Raw genomic sequence first — 18,447 nt, 5'->3', positions numbered from 1 at the left:
AATTGTATTTCTATATACTAATCAACGATCTGAAAATAAAATTAAGAAAACAATTCCATTTACAATAGTATCAAAAAGAATAAAATACTTAAGAAGAAATTTAACAGAAGAAATGAGAAACATTAGAAAACAGTGTTGAAAGAAATTAAAGAAGGTCTAAATAAGTGGAAAAACATCCCATGTTCATGGATCAGGAGACTTAATATATATATTTTTAAAATATTTATTTATTTATTTGGCTGGGCCGGGTTTTTTTTTTTTTTTTTTTTTTTTTTTTTGCGTTACACGGGCCTCTCACCGTTGTGGCCTCTCCCATTGCAGAGCACAGGCTCCGGACGCGCAGGCTCAGCGGCCATGGCTCACGCGCCCAGCCGCTCCGCGGCATGTGGGATCTTCCCGGACCGGGGCACGAACCCGTGTCCCCTGCATCGGCAGGCGGACTCTCAACCACTGCACCACCAGGGAAGCCCTGGGCCAGGTTTTAGTTGTGGCACATGAGATCTTCATTGCCAAGTGCGGGATCTCTGTTGCGGCATGTGGGATCTAGTTCCCTGACCAGGGAACGAACCCAGGCCCCCTGCATTGGGAGTATGGAGTCTTAACCACTGGACCACCAAGGAAGTTCCAGGAGACTTAATATTGTTAGGATAGTGATACTCGCCATTTGATCTACATATTCAACACAACCCGTATCAGAATCCCAGCTAAGACCTTTGTAGAAATTGACAAGCTGATCCTATAATTCATATGGAATTGCAAGGGACCCAGAATAGCCAAAACAATCTTGAAAAAGAAGAACAAAGTTGGGGGATCCATACTTCCTCACTTCAAAACTTACTACAAAGCAGCCAACAGTAATGAAGACAGTGTGGTGGCAGCATAAGGACAGACAAATAGATCAATGGAATAGAATTGAGAGTCCATAAATAAACCCTGTGTGTCTGTGGTCAACTGACTTTCAGCAAGGGTGCAAAGACCACTCTATTGTTAGAGAATAGTCTTTTCAACAAATTGTGCTGAGACAGTTGGATATTCACATGCAAAAAAACAAAGTTGAAACTCTTAGCTCATATCATATACAGAAAGTAACTCAAAATAGATCAAATGCCTTAACGTAAGAGGTAAAATTATAAAACTCTTAGAAGAAAACACAGTAGTAAACCTTGAATTAGACAATGGATTCTTAGATATGACACCAAATGCACAAGCAGCAGCAGAACAATTAGATAAAATAGACTTTATCAAATTAAAAATTTTTGCACTTCAAAGAACACTCTCAAGAAAGGGAAAAGAAAAAAAAAATAGAAAGGGAAAAGATAACTCACAGAATGGGAGAAAATGTTTGCAAATTATAAATCTGTTAAGGGACTTGTATATAGAATACATAAAGAATTCTTATGACGCAAGTATTCAAATAAATAGACAATAAAACGACAAATAAATAACTAAAAACTTGGGCCAAAGATCTGAATAGACATTACTCCAAATAATGTATATAAATGGTCAATAAGCACATGAAAAGATGCTTGATATCATTCATAAAAATGTTTTGCCAATAAATTTGACAACTTAGATGAAACGGACAAATTCCATAACAAAAGATACAAAGTGTGAAAGCTAACTCAGAAAGTAAGAAATAATTTAAATAGCCCTGTATCTATTAAAGAAAGTGAATTCATTGTAAACAGGAAAATCTTTTCCACAAATGATGCTTGAACAATTAGATACTCATACACACACACAAAAATTAAATTTGATCGATACCTCATATATATACACCAAAATTAACTCAAAATAGATGACAGACCTAAAGGTAAAACTTAAAACTATGGACACTTATTAGAATTTCTAAAATTATAAAGACTGAAGTCAAGTGTTTGGTGAGGATGTGAAGTAACTAGACTTTTCCTACCCTACTGGTGGGAATGTAAAACAGTGTAACCACTTTGGAAAACAGCTTGGCAGTTTTTTAAGAAGTTAAACATAACATAACTTCCATATGACCACCCTTCATACGACCGAGCCATTCTACTCCTAGGTATTTCTGTATAAGAAATAAAAGCACATAGCCATAGGGACTTCCCTGGCGGTCTAGTGGTTAAGACTCCGAGCTTCCACTGCAGGGGGAACACCTCCCACCCCACACCCACCCCCGCATGCCAAGTGGCCGAAAAAAAAAAAGCACGGAGCCTTATAAAGACCTATACATGAATGTTCATATTAGCTTTACTTGTAATAACCAAAACCTGCAAACAACCCAAATGTTCAGCAAGAGGTGAATGGTAAACAGATTGTTGCATGTCCATGAAATTGATTGCTACTCAGCAACAAAAATGGATCTATTGTTATACAACAACATGGATGAATATCAAAATAATTATGCTGACTGAAAGAAGACAAAAAGAATATATATTATATGGCTCCATTTATATAATATTCTGGAAAACGCAAACTAATCTACAGCGACTGAAAGCAGTTCAGTGGTTCCCTGGGGTAAGGGTCAGGGAGGAGCTGGAGGGATTAAGAAGGGGCTGGAAAAAAAAAAGAAAAGAAAAAACAAACAAACAGAAAACAAAACAAAAGAAGGGGCTGAAGGAGGGCCTTCCCTGGTGGCGCAGTGGTTGAGAGTCCGTCTGCCAATGCAGGGGACACAGGTTCATGCCCCAGTCCGGGAAGATCCCACATGCTGCGGAGCGCCTGGGCCCGTGAGCCATGGCCACTGAGCCTGCGCATCCGGAGCCTGTGCTCCACAACGGGAGAGGCCACAACAGTGAGAGGCCCGCGTACCACAAAAAAAAAAAAAAAGAAGGGGCTGGAGGAAACCTCTGTGGGTGATGATACGTTCATTATCTTGAATGTGATGATGGTTTCACAAATATATACCTATGTCAAAGCTCATCAAATTGCACACTTTACATAGGTGCAGTTTATTATATGCCAATTACACCTCAATCTGTTCAAAACCTGATTAAAAGGATGTATATGTGATATGGTATCTCTGCTAATTTGCTATGGGACCCCAGACACACTGGTAAGCTTTTCTGAGACTTAAATTTCTTTTTCTGTAAAAGGTTAGAAAGTACCAGAGGCCTCCCCTGGTGGCGCAGTGGTTAAGAATCCACCTGCCAATGCAGGGGACACAGGTTCGATCCCTGGTCCAGGAAGATCCCACGTGCCATGGAGCAACTAAGCCTGTGTACCACAACTACTGAGCCTGTGAGCCACATCTACTGAGCCCACGTGCCACAACTACTGAAGCCCACTTGCCTAGAGCCCATGCTCCGCAACAAGAGGAACCACCGCAATGAGAAGCCTGTGCACCACAATGAAGAGTAGCCCCCACTCGCTGCAAGAAAAAGCTTTCGTGCAGCAATGAAGACCCAACCCAGCCAAAAAATTAATTAAATTAATTAATTAATTAAAAAGAAAAAGAAAGTACCAGAACCTGTAAGTGCTAGTTTAAGCCAAAAAGGGACTTCATTGGAAGGAAGTTTCAGAAAGTGACAGAGCCCTGCAGGGTCCCAGGAAGTCTTCTCTGTTCATCCCTCGTCTTTGCTTCCCTGATCACAGCTTTTCCTGTTTCCCCATCTACGTGGTCGGATAGGGAAGCTACCAGCTTCTGAGTTTTGCAAGGTACAGGTTTAATTACTCAGAGAGATGCTGAATTGTCTCCCTGTCAATCCTAAGCCCATGTGTAAATCCTTAGGGAAAGACCTTACTGGTGCACTTGGGTTAAGGACTCCCCCATGCACCAAGGTGTGTGGTCGGAGGGCAGGGCCACATAGTATGAACCTGGCTGGTCTTGCATCCTACAGATGGAGGACAGGACAAGTGCTAGGAAAGTGCTTGGTGGACAGACAAGAGGGCTGTCAGGAGATACTACCAAGATACTAGCCAGAATTCAGGAGATCTGCCCTCTCCTGTGCTCATAATTGTGCCTCTAGATGGGGGCAGCATTTCCAATTGGGCCATCTGGGAAGGCCTTGTGGAAGAGGTGCCACTGGTATCAGGCCTGTGAGAAAAGTTATGCCCTGCATTCGAGTGGCCTTTGAAGCTTACTAAGTGCTTTCATATCCTCTTTTTAGAGTCTAGACCCATTCTCTCAACTTCTCCTCTAGGGTTAACATTATTATACACCCCTTTGCACCTGGGGAAACTGCCTACTGGGGACGTTGAGTGACTTGCTCAAGTTCACACAGCTTGGCAGGGCAAGCTCCAGGGTTTTGACCCCAGAGCCCTGACTTGTTCCCTATCCAAGGATGATGACAACGAGGCAGGGGAGGGGCAGTCGGTCTGTGAGTGTTCAGCAGGGACTGAAGGAGAGAAGCTCAGGTAGAATCTTCAAGCTCCTGTGCCTGCTGTCCTCCAGAAGGTGCCCCACCCCCACCCTGGCTCCGGATACCCAGAGACCACCTTTGTTTGTGCTGCAGACTCTCAGATCAGAGTTTCCACTCCAGACCTCTCTCTTGACTCCTAGTCTTGCAGCTCTAACAGGACTCAAAATGGGACTTCATTAGAGTCCTGCAGAATGTTAAAGAAACCTCAGGACCCATCTCAACCACCTGACAAGGACAGCACCAATAATAAAATTCACATATATGGCTGCTACCATCTACACACACGGGCCTTAAGCTGAGTATGTTACACATGGTAGTGTGTTTCATCTTCACATATACTATGACCATCCTCATTTTACAACTTGGGGAAACTGAGGTTCAGTTTATTCCTTGTCCCAGGTCCCATAGCTGATAAGTGGTGATCCAAGTCTATGTGGTGACAAATGAACTATCATCATCCTGCAAAATTGTTTCCTCTTCTCAGCCTGCCCCTTTCTACCAGCAGTACCACCAAACCCCCAGGTCTGCTGAGACTGCCATTTCCTCTACCTTCTGTGTCTCAGGACAACCAGTAACCCTGAGAGAGCTGGAGGCTCAGGCAGCAAGCTGGCAGGCGGTCCGCACTGACACGGTGGGAGGGAGAGGGAAGCTTGGCTGCTTCATCTTCTAACCACGGATTTAATGTTGCTACAAATTTTTAAATTTCAACTTTTTAAGAGTTAAATTTAATTGCCACGTTGTAAGCCCTGGAGGTTAAGAGCAAGGAATCTGAGGTGAGAGACACTTGGTTCCAGCCCAGTCCTGGCTTCCCCACTTTCTTGCTCTGTGATCTTAGGACAACTTCTGAACCTATCTGAACCGTAGCTTCCCTATCTGGAAGAGACATAGTCATTCCACCCTCGTGGGTTAAAATGTTGTAAGGGGAGCTGGTTCTGGTAGAGATGGACAAGGCTCAGGGCACACCTGCTAACCACACTGACTCCATCCAGACCTCGAGCTGAAGCTAGTTTACTTCAAAACGTTAATAAACAAAGAAGCAAACTAATAAATACTTTGACAGACAATTAAATCTTTTTGTCCCCTGTTTAAGTTTATTTATTTGTCTGAAATGTTCTTCCAGGAAGTCCATGTGTGATCCTGCACGAGCTCCCAGACCCACAGCAACCTCACAGGGAGTAGAATGGAGCTAAACCACTCTCTTCTCCCCAACCTTACTTCTTCCTGAGCCTTTCACATGCTAATGCGCTTTGTGAACCTCCCAGAGACTGTTGGTGGTGGAAGGGGAGCAACGGAGCCTCCCAGACTTAACTTCTGAAAGCACTTACCAACGTCTCTCCTCTGAGAAGGCGGCCACTGCCTGCCTTTAACCTTGGGCAGTCTTTTCCCTAATCTCTCCCTAGCTCCAGCCTTCCATTTCCAATCGCCTGAGAGAAAAATATCCTACCAAATCCAACTTTCTTTTTTTTAAAAAAAAATATTTATTTATTTTTATTTATTTTTGGCTGCATTGGGTGTTTGTTGCTGTGCGTGGGCTTTCTCTAGTTGCGGTGAGCGAGGGCTACTCTTCGTTGTGGTGCACAGGCTTCATTATGGTGGCTTCTCTTGTTGCAGAGCACGGGCTCTAGGCACATGGGGTTCAGCAGTTGTGGCACGTGGGCTCAGTAGTTGTGGCTTGCGGGCTCTAGAGCACAGGCTCAGTAGTTGTGGTGCACGGGCTTAGTTGCTCCACAGTATGTGGGATCTTCCCGGCCCAGGGCTCGAACCCGTGTCCCGTGCATTGGCAGGTGGATTCTTAACCACTGTGCCACCAGGGAAGCTCCATAACCAACTCTCTTCTGTGCCCTGCCACCAGTGCCCTCTGCCCACGTGTCCCCCTTCCAGTGTCTCTGTCCCCCACCATTCCCCTCCCACAAAGCTTGGGGAGGCACAGTGCTTGCCCCTTTCTCCAACCCTAAGGCCCTGCAGTTGTCACCTCCTGATGACCCTTGGTCTAGCTCCCACCAAGCAGGGCCCGAATCACCTGTGGACCCAATTCTCCTTCTTGCTTTGCTCCTGAGAGAGCTCCTCTCTATTCACCTGACACTCCAGCCAAAGCAGGCCCTGCACACCCTGAGTTTTCCCACACCCTTCCCTCTACCAGGAATGCCCCTAACTACCCATCTTCAGGGTCTGGCTCCAGTGCAGGGCCTCCCAGGGACCTTCCCAGCTGACCTGGCTGAAGGCTGCAAGTGGCCTCTCATTCCTCTTGGGCGTAGTTCTTTGTACTTGAGGCTATTTCATCACTGGTGGGGTCCAATGTACTCTTTTTTTTTTTTAGGTTTAGTTGATGTATAATATTATATAAGTTTCAGATGTACAACATAATGGCTCACAATTTTCCAATGTAGTCTTTGGTATGCAGTAGGTGCCCATAAATGTCTGTAGTTGGAAAGAATGAGTCTAATCCAACTCCTTCATTTTACAGTAGAGGCACAGAGCTGTGCTTGACCCACCATCGCCGCCAGGAGACAGGACTAAGGGGGTCTCCTGCAGGGCTCCGCCCCAAGCTAGGCTTTTTCTGCCATTGAGTTGGGAAGGAACTCCTCCAGCGACCAAGTGGGCACATTTTGGGGTGGAAGACAACCATCTAGAGCTAACACTACAGATTCTAGCAGAGAGGTTGGGTGGCCTCTTGTCAGCCAACCCCTCAACTACTGTCCCAGACTGTAGTATCCATCCCAGAAGTCCCTGGTTCCCACTCTACCTCTCAGACCCACCCGCCACCCCGGCGTTCCCCGACCTGGTCACTGAGGCAGAAGAGGCCTTAGGGATTATCCATCCAGGAGGCCCACAAAGGCCTCAGAAGGTCCTTGATGCCTCACCACCCCCCCCACCCCCGCAACTGTGTGCACAACTCTGTATCTGAGTATGTGTAGATTTCTGGAGCAAACATCCAGAGACACCACCTGAGACTTAAAGGGGGTCCAAGACCCAAATGAGATACAGAACAATGAGCCTCTCATTATAAATGTGTTAATACACTTAAGGCTCTTACAGCTGTATCTGGCACTTTTTAAGTGCTCTCTAAGGCATGGGTTGGCCCAAAGCCTGCTTTTGTAAATAAAGCTTTATTGGAACACAGCCAACCCATGTTTTTGCATTGCCTACGGTTGCTTCCCTACTACAGCTACCAGGGCAGAATTGAGTTGCTGCCACACAGATGTTAACTATATGGCCTACAAAGCTCTCTAAGGGTTGGCTACCATTATGATGATGATTGTACTTATGAAAAACAGCAGGTCCCAAGCCATACAATTAGTAACCTGGGGTCTGAATCTATGTCTCTGTTCAAGGATTCTGTAACACACCTTTCTGCCCCTCTTCTTCACTCACTTTAACACACAGTGCTCATTCATTCATTCATTCAGCAAGGTTCAGGGAGCCCCTGCTGTATTCTTCAGGCTGAGCTACTGGGGGCACAGGAGAGGGAGAGAAGCTGACCTTATGGCATTGCAGAATGACCTCACTCTGCCTCCAGGGACCTAAGTGATTAGCCCTGGGTACCTTTGCCACCTCGTTTGCTCCAGTCCATTGGCCTTCTTCTTGTCTGTCAAATATACAAATTTTCTTCCTACCTCAGGACCTTTGCATATGCTGGTTTACCTGGCTCTTTCCTGTCATTTAGGTCCCAGCTCAGATATCACCACCCAGTTAAGACTCCTGGACCCAAGTCACTGTTTATCCTTATGGGGCACTTACTACCATGTGAAATACTTTTCTCTGGGCCTCAGTTGCCTCCTGTGTAAAACTATGTAAGGCAGAATGTGAGTTGGATGAGAGGTCCCTAACATTTTGGTTTGAATATTCTGTGATTTGAAAGCACTTGCCAGAGGCCTGACATTGGTAGGTTTGGTGGGGAATAGGTTATATTTGACTGTGAGCCTCAATCCCAGCCCAGGCTCTGGGGATTGATGGGAAAGTCTCTACTGAGGGATGAGAGAAGGAAGAGGCGGGGCAGTAGGAGGAGGGGAGACCCAGAGTCAGGCAGGCAGGGATGGCTCTGAGAGCTGCAGGCCAGGGCCAGGGAGGAAGTGCCCCCAAAAGGGAGGCAGAGAAAGAAGGAGCAACTCCACCAGAAGCGTGGGATTAGGGTTGTGGGGAGGGCTTCTTTCACTTTTTAACCAATAAGCTTCAGAGTTGTTTGAAATTCGTGCAACAAGTATGCATTATTTTTGCAACTGGAAAAATTAAAATGTACATGCCCTTTGACCCAGCAATTCCACTTGTAGGAATTTCTCCACAGATAGAGGCATGTGTGAAATGACCCATGTACAAGGCGATTCACAGCAGCTTTGTTTTTTTTTTTTCATTTTATTATTTTGTTTTTAATTTTTATCAGAGTATAGTTGCTTTACAATATTGTGTTAGTTTCTACCGTACAGCAAAGTGAATCAGCTATACGTATACATACATCCCCTCTGTTTTGGATTTCCTTCCCGTTTAGGTCACCACAGAGCATTGAGTAGAGTTCCCTGAGCTACACAGTATATGCTCCAATGGTTCATTTTAGTTTTTAGGTTTGCCTGATCAGAGGATGTCCCTCTGCTGGCTTGATTTTTCTTCCCAGCAGCACCAAACTTTCAATCTTCCACCCCTTCGAAGCAGGTCTTTGTCCTGGTCTGTGCCTTTAGCACTTACAACAGACTTAAGTGGTGCGTGATATGCACAAGGTTTAGATTCCCTCATCCTGCCAGCAACTCATAACCAGGACAAAACTAAGCTATTTACATCCTTTAGTTTGCCTTCTTGTCCACCAGTATCGTATTTTGAGTTGGCACTTTCATTCTCTGTACCATCTGGGGCACCGTTTTTCAACTAAATATATCGTGTTAATCCCTTGACCTAGGCCTCTCATGTGACCTTTTATTGGAAGTGGGGGGTGGGCAGGGAATGCTTAATAAACCAGAATGTCTGAGTTCTCATCATGGTGTAAAACGAAAGGCCTTTCTTGTCAGTTTAACCTGAGGTTGCTGGGGGATTTACAAAACATATTAGGTCCATCAGGCAGATTGGTAGTTTCCTCTCCAGCCTCACAGTCCCAAAGCCTCCATTTTGGCCCATTAATCCAGCAGGAATCCTATTCATCAGTCATTGCTCTCGCTTGCATATCTAAAAAAGGCCGGACCAAAGCGCTCCTGGCCCTCTTTCCGGTGCACTTTTTCAGGACACCTGACCCCTCAGGCCTGTTTCTAAGTGGGATAAGGCTACAGCAGACTTCCAATGAGCCTTTCACGAGACACACACAGGGAGCAGCCTTGTTTGAAAGAGCAAAAGACTGGAAACAATCTAAATGTCCATCAAAAGGGGACAGGCTTGACAAATCAGGGTACATCCATGACATGGAAGAGTATAGAGACATTAAAAAGAACATAGCAGGACTTCCCTGGTGGTCCAGTGGTTAAGAATCCACCTTCCAATGCAGGGGACTCGGGTTTGATCCCTGGTCAAGGAAATAAGATCCCACATGCCACGGGGCAACTAAGCCCCCGCACCTCAACTACTGAGGCCCCACGCTCTGGAGCCCGAGCGCCACAACTAGAGAGAAGCCGAGCACTGCAACAAAGAGCCCGTGTTGCAACAAAAGATCCTGCATGCTGCAACGAAGATCACGCATGTTGCAACTAAGATCCAACGCAGCCAAATAAATAAAAACTCAATCAAGAAAAAAAAAAAAGAACACAGCAAGTCTGCTAAGTGCAGATGTTGAATAATCTCCAATATCTCTGCCAAGTGAAGGAAACAAGGTACACGACAATATATACAGGGTGCTACCATTTATATGAAAAACTATACACACAAATGTTTATAAATGCTCAGAATATCTTCTGGAACTAGTACCAATTGCTATGGGATGGGGTTGGGGTTAATATTCAATATTCTTTTTATAAAATTGAGGTAAAATCCACATAACATGAATCATTTTAACCATTTAAAAGTATACCATTCAGGACTTCCCTGGTGGCGCAGTGGTTAAGAATCCACCTGCCAATAGGGGACACAGGTTCGAGCCCTGGTCTGGGAAGACCCCACATGCCACGGAGCAACTAAGCCTGTGTGCCACAACTACTGAGCCTGCGCTCTAGAGCCCACGAGCCACAACTACTGAGCCCTCGTGCCACAACTACTGAAGCCCACGTGCCTAGAGCCCATGCTCTACAACAAGAGAAGCCACCACAACGAGCAGCCCGCACACTGCAACGACGAGTAGCCCCCGTTCGCCGCAACTAGAAAAAGCCCGCATGCGGCAACTAAGACCCAACGCAGCCAAAAGTAAATAAATAAATTTTTAAAAAGTATACCATTCAGTACATTAGCAGTGTTGTTCAGTCATCACCTGGATCTAGTTCCACAACATTTTCATTGCCCCAAAAAGAAACCCCTGTACCCATTAGCAGTCACTTCCCATCTCCCCACCCCTAGCCCCTGGCAACCACTAATCTGCTTTCTATCTCCAAGGATTTGCCAGTTCTGGGTATTTCATAAAGATGGAATCAAATAATATGAGCTTTTGTGTCTGGCTTTTTTCACTTAGCATGTTTTTGCGGTTTATCCATGTCCATACTTTCTATGGATTTAAAAAAAATATTTATTTATTTATTTACTTGGCCACTCTGGGTCTTAGTCGTGGCACGTGGGATCTTTGTTGCGGCATGCAGGATCTTTAGTTGAGGCATGCGGACTCTTAGTTGTGGCATGTGGGATCTAGTTCCCTGACCAGGGATTGAACTCAGGCCCCCTGCACTGGGAACACGGAGTCTTAGCCACTGGACCACCAGGGAAGTCCCTCTATGGATTTTTATATTCCATTGTATGGATGTAGCACATTTCGTTTATCCATTCATCAGCTGATGGACATTTGGGTTGTCTCCACTTTTTGGCTCTTGTGAATAGTGCTGCTATGAACACTCATGTACAGGTTTTTGTTTGAATACTTGTTTTCAGTTTTTTTTGGGTACATATCCAGGAGTGGAATTGCTGAGTCATATGGTAGTTCCATGCTTAACTTTTTTAAGAATTTCAAACTGTTTCCAACATTCTTTTGCACTTGGGACTTCCATGGGTGGTCCGGTGGGTAAGACCATGCTCCCAATGCAGTGGGTCCGGGTTCAATCCCTGGTCAGGGAACTAGATCCCACATGCCGCAACTAAGATCCGGCACAACAACAACAACAAAAACAAGGTTCTTTGCACCTTGTGAATTTTAAACTATGAACACCATGTGCAAATATTAGCTCTTCCCAAGAAAAAGAAAAAGAAAAAAATGAAGGTGGACATTCATGGAAAAAAAATAAAGCATACAGTAAATGCAAGGGATTACGGTTAGATAAGAAATTAGCAAATATAGGGACTTCCCTGGGGATGCAGTGGTTAAGAATCCACCTGCCAATAGGGGACACAGGTTCAAGCCCTGGTCCGGGAAGATCCCACATGCCGCGGAGGAACTAAGCCCGTGAGCCACAACTACTGAGCCCATGTGCCACAACTACTGAAGCCAGCGCGCCTAAAGCCTGTGCTCTGCAACAAGAGAAGCCACCGCAATGAGAAGCCCGTGCACCGCAACAAAGAGTAGCCCCTGCTCACTGCAACTAGAGAAAGCCCGCGCAGCAACAAAGACCCAAAGCAGCCATAAAATAAATATAATTAATTAATTTAAAAAAATAGTAAATATCTCACTAGATGATTCCTGGAAGAAAACTGTATTTTGGACTTGGACCTCGATTCAGATTCAACTCCTTTGTTTCATTCTAGTTCTAGGAGTTGAATATAGGGAGAGCTGGGTTCAAATCCCAGTCCTGTCCGTTACAGCAGTGCATTATTGCTCAGGTTACTTAACCTCTCTGCACCTCAAATGTAAAATAAGGAAAAATCATCTCCTTAGCCAGCTATGAAAGGTAAATGAGCTCAGGGACGTGTTATGCTCAGCCCATGCCTGGCACACTGGCACATGGTTGGCAGCCTAGGTTAGCAGCTTTACACTGGCAGGTTGGGGGAGCCACCCTCTTCTCTGCTGGGATCACTGTTCTCTGCAGCCCTTTTCACATAAGCTGCTCTGGTTCTCCACATGCTCAAGGAACTCCTGGACGTCTGGACCTGCTGAGCAAAGTCCCCCTCCTATAATATTTTACTACCCCTAATGCCAATCAGTCCAGAAGAGGGGCCAGCCAGGGTGTGAGGGTACAGGAACCAGGATCAGATGCTGGGAAAGGGGCCTGCTGTCTGTAAGGACTGCCCTAGGGCAGGAAGCACTGCTTGCTCTATGGAGCTATGGAACCCAGGGCCAAACGCAGGGAGGAGTTGGGTGGAGGCACAGGGAGACAGATTTGGGTTTAAACGGAAGAACAACTTAAACTTTTAACTGATGGGACACAATGCCAAGCACTGTGTTAAGCACTGTTGTGTGATTCCACACAAGCTATCCCCATTTCACAGATGAGGAAATTGAAGCTCAGAGTCCTTAGTCACTTTACCCAAAGTCACAAAAATAAAGTGCAGCAAGGTTTGAATCCAGGCCTGTCTCAGTCTAGAATGTGGCAGCTTAGCCTCTGTGCTAAGAGGTCAATGGCCAAGTATTGGACAAATGTTAATTATCACTAGTCATTATCTGATCATGATACTGCTGTAAGTAGAGCTATAGCTAGCTGTAGCAGTAGAATGAGCAGTTTGGGGGTGGGGGTGGAGTTGCTTCTCCCCAAATTCGGGGAGAGGCTGGATTAGCTTTTGGTGGAGATTCAAGTGTTTGATGCAGGGGGTTGGATTCTGGTACTGGGGTTCTAGCTGCTGGGGTACAAGGAGATTTCCAAGGTCTGCCTTCAGAGATATGGATGTAGTTGTTTTCAGATGGGCCCCAGGAATCTGTCTTTTTCAAAAGATAATTCTGGTCTGTAGCCAAGTGTGAGGTCCACTGGCTTGGATTGACCTCTAGGGCCCCTTCTAACACAGATTCTGTGATCTGCGTGCTCTAACGCCCACCTTGGGGGAAGCACACCTTGGGGCAAGCACTCCTTCGGGTTAGGCGTCGCCCTTTCCCCCCAGCTGCCTCCTTAAATCCCTAAGGCCTTAGAGTGACTGCACCTGCACCCCTCCTCTTTTGAACAATAAGCTTTTTGGAAGGCAAAGAAGACTGTTAAGATGGAGGCCACAGGAGCCTCACTGCCACCTTCAGTGGTGAGGGTAGAGCCATCTTCCCTCCTCACCCTGCTCCATCCCACTCCATTTAGAGCCCCAGTCCCCAAAAGACTGTCACTTGCCCCACCGGACCCTGGTCAAGTGCAACCATTCCTGCTTTCAGCCCCTTGGTCTTTCTCGGAAACTCTGCCCTGTGGGACCAACTTCCCGGCCATGCCAGGCAATTCTGAAGTTTGTCTGGCCTGGAGAGCCCTCTCCCAGGCTCTGGGAGACCAGCAACTCAGGCAGGGAATCAGGCCAGAGAGCCATTCTCAATGACCTTTGGCTCCCTAGGAAGGACTCAAAACCAGTAAAAGTTTAGCAAGTGCCATTTAATCGTTGCCAGAACTTAAAACTCTTTTTTTCTTCTTTTTTTAAACACATAGACTTTCTGGGGAGTAAAAGATCATTTGAGGACTCCATATGAAAAGATCTTTGATTAGTTTTGTTTTTAATTAGAAAGAAAATTTCCAAGCCACTTGCTTGTAAAATTCCATAGAAAGTATGAAATGAACCCAGTACCTTGTGTGTGACCTCAGGTGAGTTGATTTCAGCTGCTGAACTTCAGTTTTCCCATCTGCAAAGGCCACTGGCCCAGTGGTTGGGTAGGAACTTGCAGTGGGGCAGGGTCTTTGGCTGCTGAGAGGGAGGTGTAAGTTGGGATCCTGGAGTCCAGACCAGAAACCTCTGGCCTGCCCAGACACCCCTCATGGGTTTCTGACCATTGTCAGAAACAATCTTCTGCTTCCCTTTCAGGTTCCTGGTATCCTATGCTCTCTCCCACGTAGGGAGAGGGGAAATGCAGTCATTGACATGTTAGTATAAAAATACTTCTCTCAGAGCTCTTTCCATGGACACCCAAGCCTTTCATTCATTCACTATTATTTACTGAACCCCCTCTACCAGGACGTGGGCCAGGCACAAGAAGATTCAAAGATGAAAAAAGACACCACCCCTGACCTGAGGGTCCTCCCCTAGTTTTCAGCCATGTGGGGACAGAAGAAGTAACATCTTTGGGGAGGGGGCATCAAGGGGGAGACACTGCCTCTTGGGAAGGTTGGAATGAAGTGAAGTTCTTGGTTCTACTCCTTTGCTGATTTTATAATCACCCCTCCAGTTGCCCTAGAGCTTTGAGGCCAGCCGAGAACTCTGAGTGGCAGGATCTCACTCAACACTTGCAAAAACCTAGGTAACTTGTGAAAGCCTGAAAGGCATCTCTAGTTTTACTATGAGAAAACAAAGCCTTAGAGAAATTAAACTACCTGCCCATCGTCATACAGGTTGCCAGGGTCACCTGGACTCAAACCCAGATATTCTGGCGCAGCTATTTTAGAAACACTGTTTGCCTTGGATTTGAACCTGCGAATTTGGTAACTACGTGGCCAGAGTAAGGAAGGCAAGAGGAGAGGAGAGAGCTCAGGAACTCTGGACTGAAATGACCCAGTCTCTGGTCTTGACCTGCAACCACTCTGACCTTGACCTTCAAACTAGAAGTAGGACCACAGGCAATAATCACAACCATCAAGAGCTTACCATGAACTCTTATATAACACACCCCTAAGTTGTGTGCTAGTATTCCCATTTTAGAGATGAACTGATAGTCTCACAACAGGGCTGTTCCATGCTTTCCCCACCATCCATGCCATCCACCAGTAGCTAGGCGAGTTACCCTAGTTCTTCTGAGCCTGTTTTCTAATCTATAACTAGGGATAGCAAGAACAATGGATTACAGGAGAAGGCATATTACCTGCCTGGGGCAGGAAGGAGTAGGTACTTTATAAATGCCAGCATCCTGCCCCCTTCCCTTCCTGAAATCTCTTGCACTCAAGAGCAGCTTAAACCTTATGTGCCAAGAAAATACAACTCAGATACCCACCAGCCTTTGGGCCTCAAGGTCACCCTATCTACCTGCCTTTTTGTTGCCCAGACTTTCCTGATGGTGGGGGACCCGGGTTAGAATGGGGGGCCTGGCACACCCTCAGGATGCTGGGTCCCAGGGTAGCATTTCTTAGGAGTGAAGCCATCTGACTCTTTTCTTTACCCCAAGAATGAAACACCAAAGGATGATTTATCAATATGTACAGGAAATCAAAGAGAAAGGGCCACAGGCACCAGATAACCCAGAGGCCCCAGGAATGGTTCACTGAACACCTGCAAACCATCAAGCTCTTTGCTGGAGGCTAGGGGGCTACAGAGATTGAGGGGTGAGGCTGTATTCACTAGCAGGGTTTGTGGACATGTCACAGAGTCAGAGATTTTCCTATCTGGTAGCTGAGACTCCAAGACAAGGTATTTCCAGGCTCAAGAGAACATAGAGAAGGCACTCTGAGAGCATTCTGGAAAGGGAGTGGGTGTCTGGGAAGGGGGCGGTTCTCGGCAAAGGGAACAGATATGTCAGAAGCTCAGAGGTGACATGGAGCCTGGCTCTGGGGGTAGGGGGTGACACTGAAGAGGCTGCTAGAGGCTAGGTTACTAGGTCACAGTCGGGCAGTCCAGTGGTTAGGATTCTGCGCTTTCACTGGTGGTCCAGTGGTTAGGATTCTGCGCTTTCACTGCCGAGGGCACGGGTTCAATCCCTGGTTGGGGAACTAAGATCCCACAAGCCATGTGGTGCAGCCAGGAAGAAGAAAAGAAAAAAAAAAAGTACAGGAAGGAATAAGACAGTTGCTGCCTTCAAAGTGCTTAGGGCTGGTCACATACAGGAAGCTGTCCGAGGCATTAAGCATCCTTATATAAGGTGTTTCTTATGAAGGCAAAAAAGAAAAAATAATGCAAATGCCTAACAATAAGAGGTAAGTTGAATTACGGCACATCTAATGGGGGTTAGGCAATCATTAAAATTTATGACGCGAGAACTTAAAAAGAAATTTTCATGATAGATTTAAGAAAAAAAAAGGACTATTTAAACTGTTCGGCAATTTTGTTTTTTAAAATATGCACAGACAAAAAGACTAGGAGGAAATATTAATAACCTTGCTCTCTACATGGTAGATTATTTTCTAAACTATTTTATAATCTTCCAAATATTCAACAATAAGCGTGAATTGCTATATAATCAGAATAGCAATAAATATCAGCTTCATGTATGGAAAAATACAGTGATGGGTGTCAACTGTGGACCCTGCATTATTTGTCACCACTTTTTTTTTAAAAGCACTTAATTAATTAATTTATTTATCTGCACGAGGTCTCATTGCGACATGCGGGATCTTTTTTTTTTTTAAGTTGCGGCATATGCACTCTTAGTTGCAGCATGTGGGATCTAGTTCCCTGACCAGGGATCAAACGCAGGCCACCTGCACTGGGAGTGTGGAGTCTCAGCCGCTGGACCAGCAGGGAAGTCCCTATTTGTCACCTCTTTGGGCCTCAGCTTCCTCATCTATAAAATGTAGACCTGAAGGACAAGATGAGAAATCCTTCCTCTTTGAAAAATTCAAACTAACTTCTAGAGGATACCCGAGTTTTGAAAATGGGCCAGGCTACTCTTCCTGGAACAAGTAGGACTGAGTAGGATGAATCTTGAGGGAAGGGAGTATTTGGATTGATATGGGGGGGGGGAGGGTCAGGAGGAGGAGGTAAAGGAGGAAGAACATTGCTCGGCCAAAGTTGGAGACACACCTAATGGGAATATCTATACTAGGGGCAGGGAGAAGGGGTGGGGAAAAGAGCCAGACTGGACAGAGGCCTGTGCAGGATGGTCAGGATATCTGGGGGTTCACAGGTTGGCTCTATCTGGAGGTGCCAGAGGCGAGAAGTACCTAGAAAGCTCTGGGTAGAGTGAAGCACCATCATTCATGGCAATGCCCGATTCCTACAGGAAGCAGTTGCCCTCATATTAGGGCCTGAACAGAGTGTTGGCAGTGGAGGTAGTGGGAAGCCAGGGTGTTCCTGGCCTTGCCACAGCACACAGCGGTTGCTCAACAATTATTTACTAGATGAATGTCATTGGAAAAGATATTGCTTACCTATAGACCTCAATTTACTCATCTGTGAAATGGCAGGTTAGGAAAGATTATAATTGGGGAGACTTAGTCACAGGAACAGTGTATACTTCCATAGTCCACACTCCCGTAAGGTAGTGCCGGCTCCATTTAGAGGTAGGCGCATTGGGGCTCTGAAGGGTTGAGTCACTTGTCCAAGGCCTGGGGTCCTAACTGGTTCATGACTGCAAACCTAGCTTATCTCACTCCACCGACGCTGTGCGTCGCTTCCAACCTTAAAATCCAGGTACCACTACCAGGTTTAGCAGGGAAAGTCAGAACAGGAACCAGGCGCAAGGTGACAGATCACACCCAGAGACGCCTGGTTCTGGGCGGGGTCCCGCAGGACTCCGCTCATCTCTCGGCAGTGTCTTTCCCAGTCCCGACAGAGCCTCTGGCCAGGATGCCCCAGGGCTCGAGGGCGCGGACCGGGGCGCTGGGGAGGAGCTCAGTCCTCGAGCAGCTCCGCGGGGCTCAGAGCTGCTGCGCTTTAAGCACGACCAGACGTGGGCGCGGGCTTTTACAAGGTGGCGTCAGGGGTCGGTCCCAGTCGGCGCGGGTTTTCAAAAGTCTGAGGAAAACCCAACACGGGACCACGCCCTTGAGCCCCGCGGAGGGGAGTCACCACAGCCCCGCCCAAACCTCGGGCTCTGAAGAGGAGGAGGGGAAAAGGGGTGTGTGTGTGGTGTGTGTGTGTGTGTGTGTGTGTGTTTAAGCTGAGGGAGGAGAGGACCCCAGAAGCTGGGGGTGGAGGGCACGAATGAAACCTTCTCGGTCATTCGAGGTGCACACCCTCCCCCCACGCCTCCAGGGGCTAATAACCATTTGGATCCCCAACAGTCGTCTCCCCGCCCAGGGGAATTTGAGACCTAAGTCCCACCCTCTGGGCTGAAAGCCTGAGGCCAGAGAGGGGAAGTGATTTCCTC

General features: G+C 46.4%; 1 long non-coding RNA gene across 1 annotated transcript in view; it reads right to left on the bottom strand.

Annotated features, from left to right (window-relative positions):
• LOC141277769 (uncharacterized) overlaps window positions 1–18,447 on the bottom strand; it is a 38,876-nt gene that overhangs the window by 18,808 nt on the left and 1,621 nt on the right. The window contains exon 2 of the long non-coding RNA XR_012329582.1: window positions 14,064–14,180. This is a non-coding gene — a long non-coding RNA (uncharacterized lncRNA). The remainder of the gene's footprint in view (window positions 1–14,063; window positions 14,181–18,447) is intronic.

The sequence above is a fragment of the Tursiops truncatus genome, chromosome 2 (genome assembly GCF_011762595.2).
Source record: "Tursiops truncatus isolate mTurTru1 chromosome 2, mTurTru1.mat.Y, whole genome shotgun sequence".
Lineage (NCBI taxonomy): Eukaryota > Metazoa > Chordata > Mammalia > Artiodactyla > Delphinidae > Tursiops > Tursiops truncatus.
This window is presented reverse-complemented; position numbering and strand designations above follow the sequence as displayed.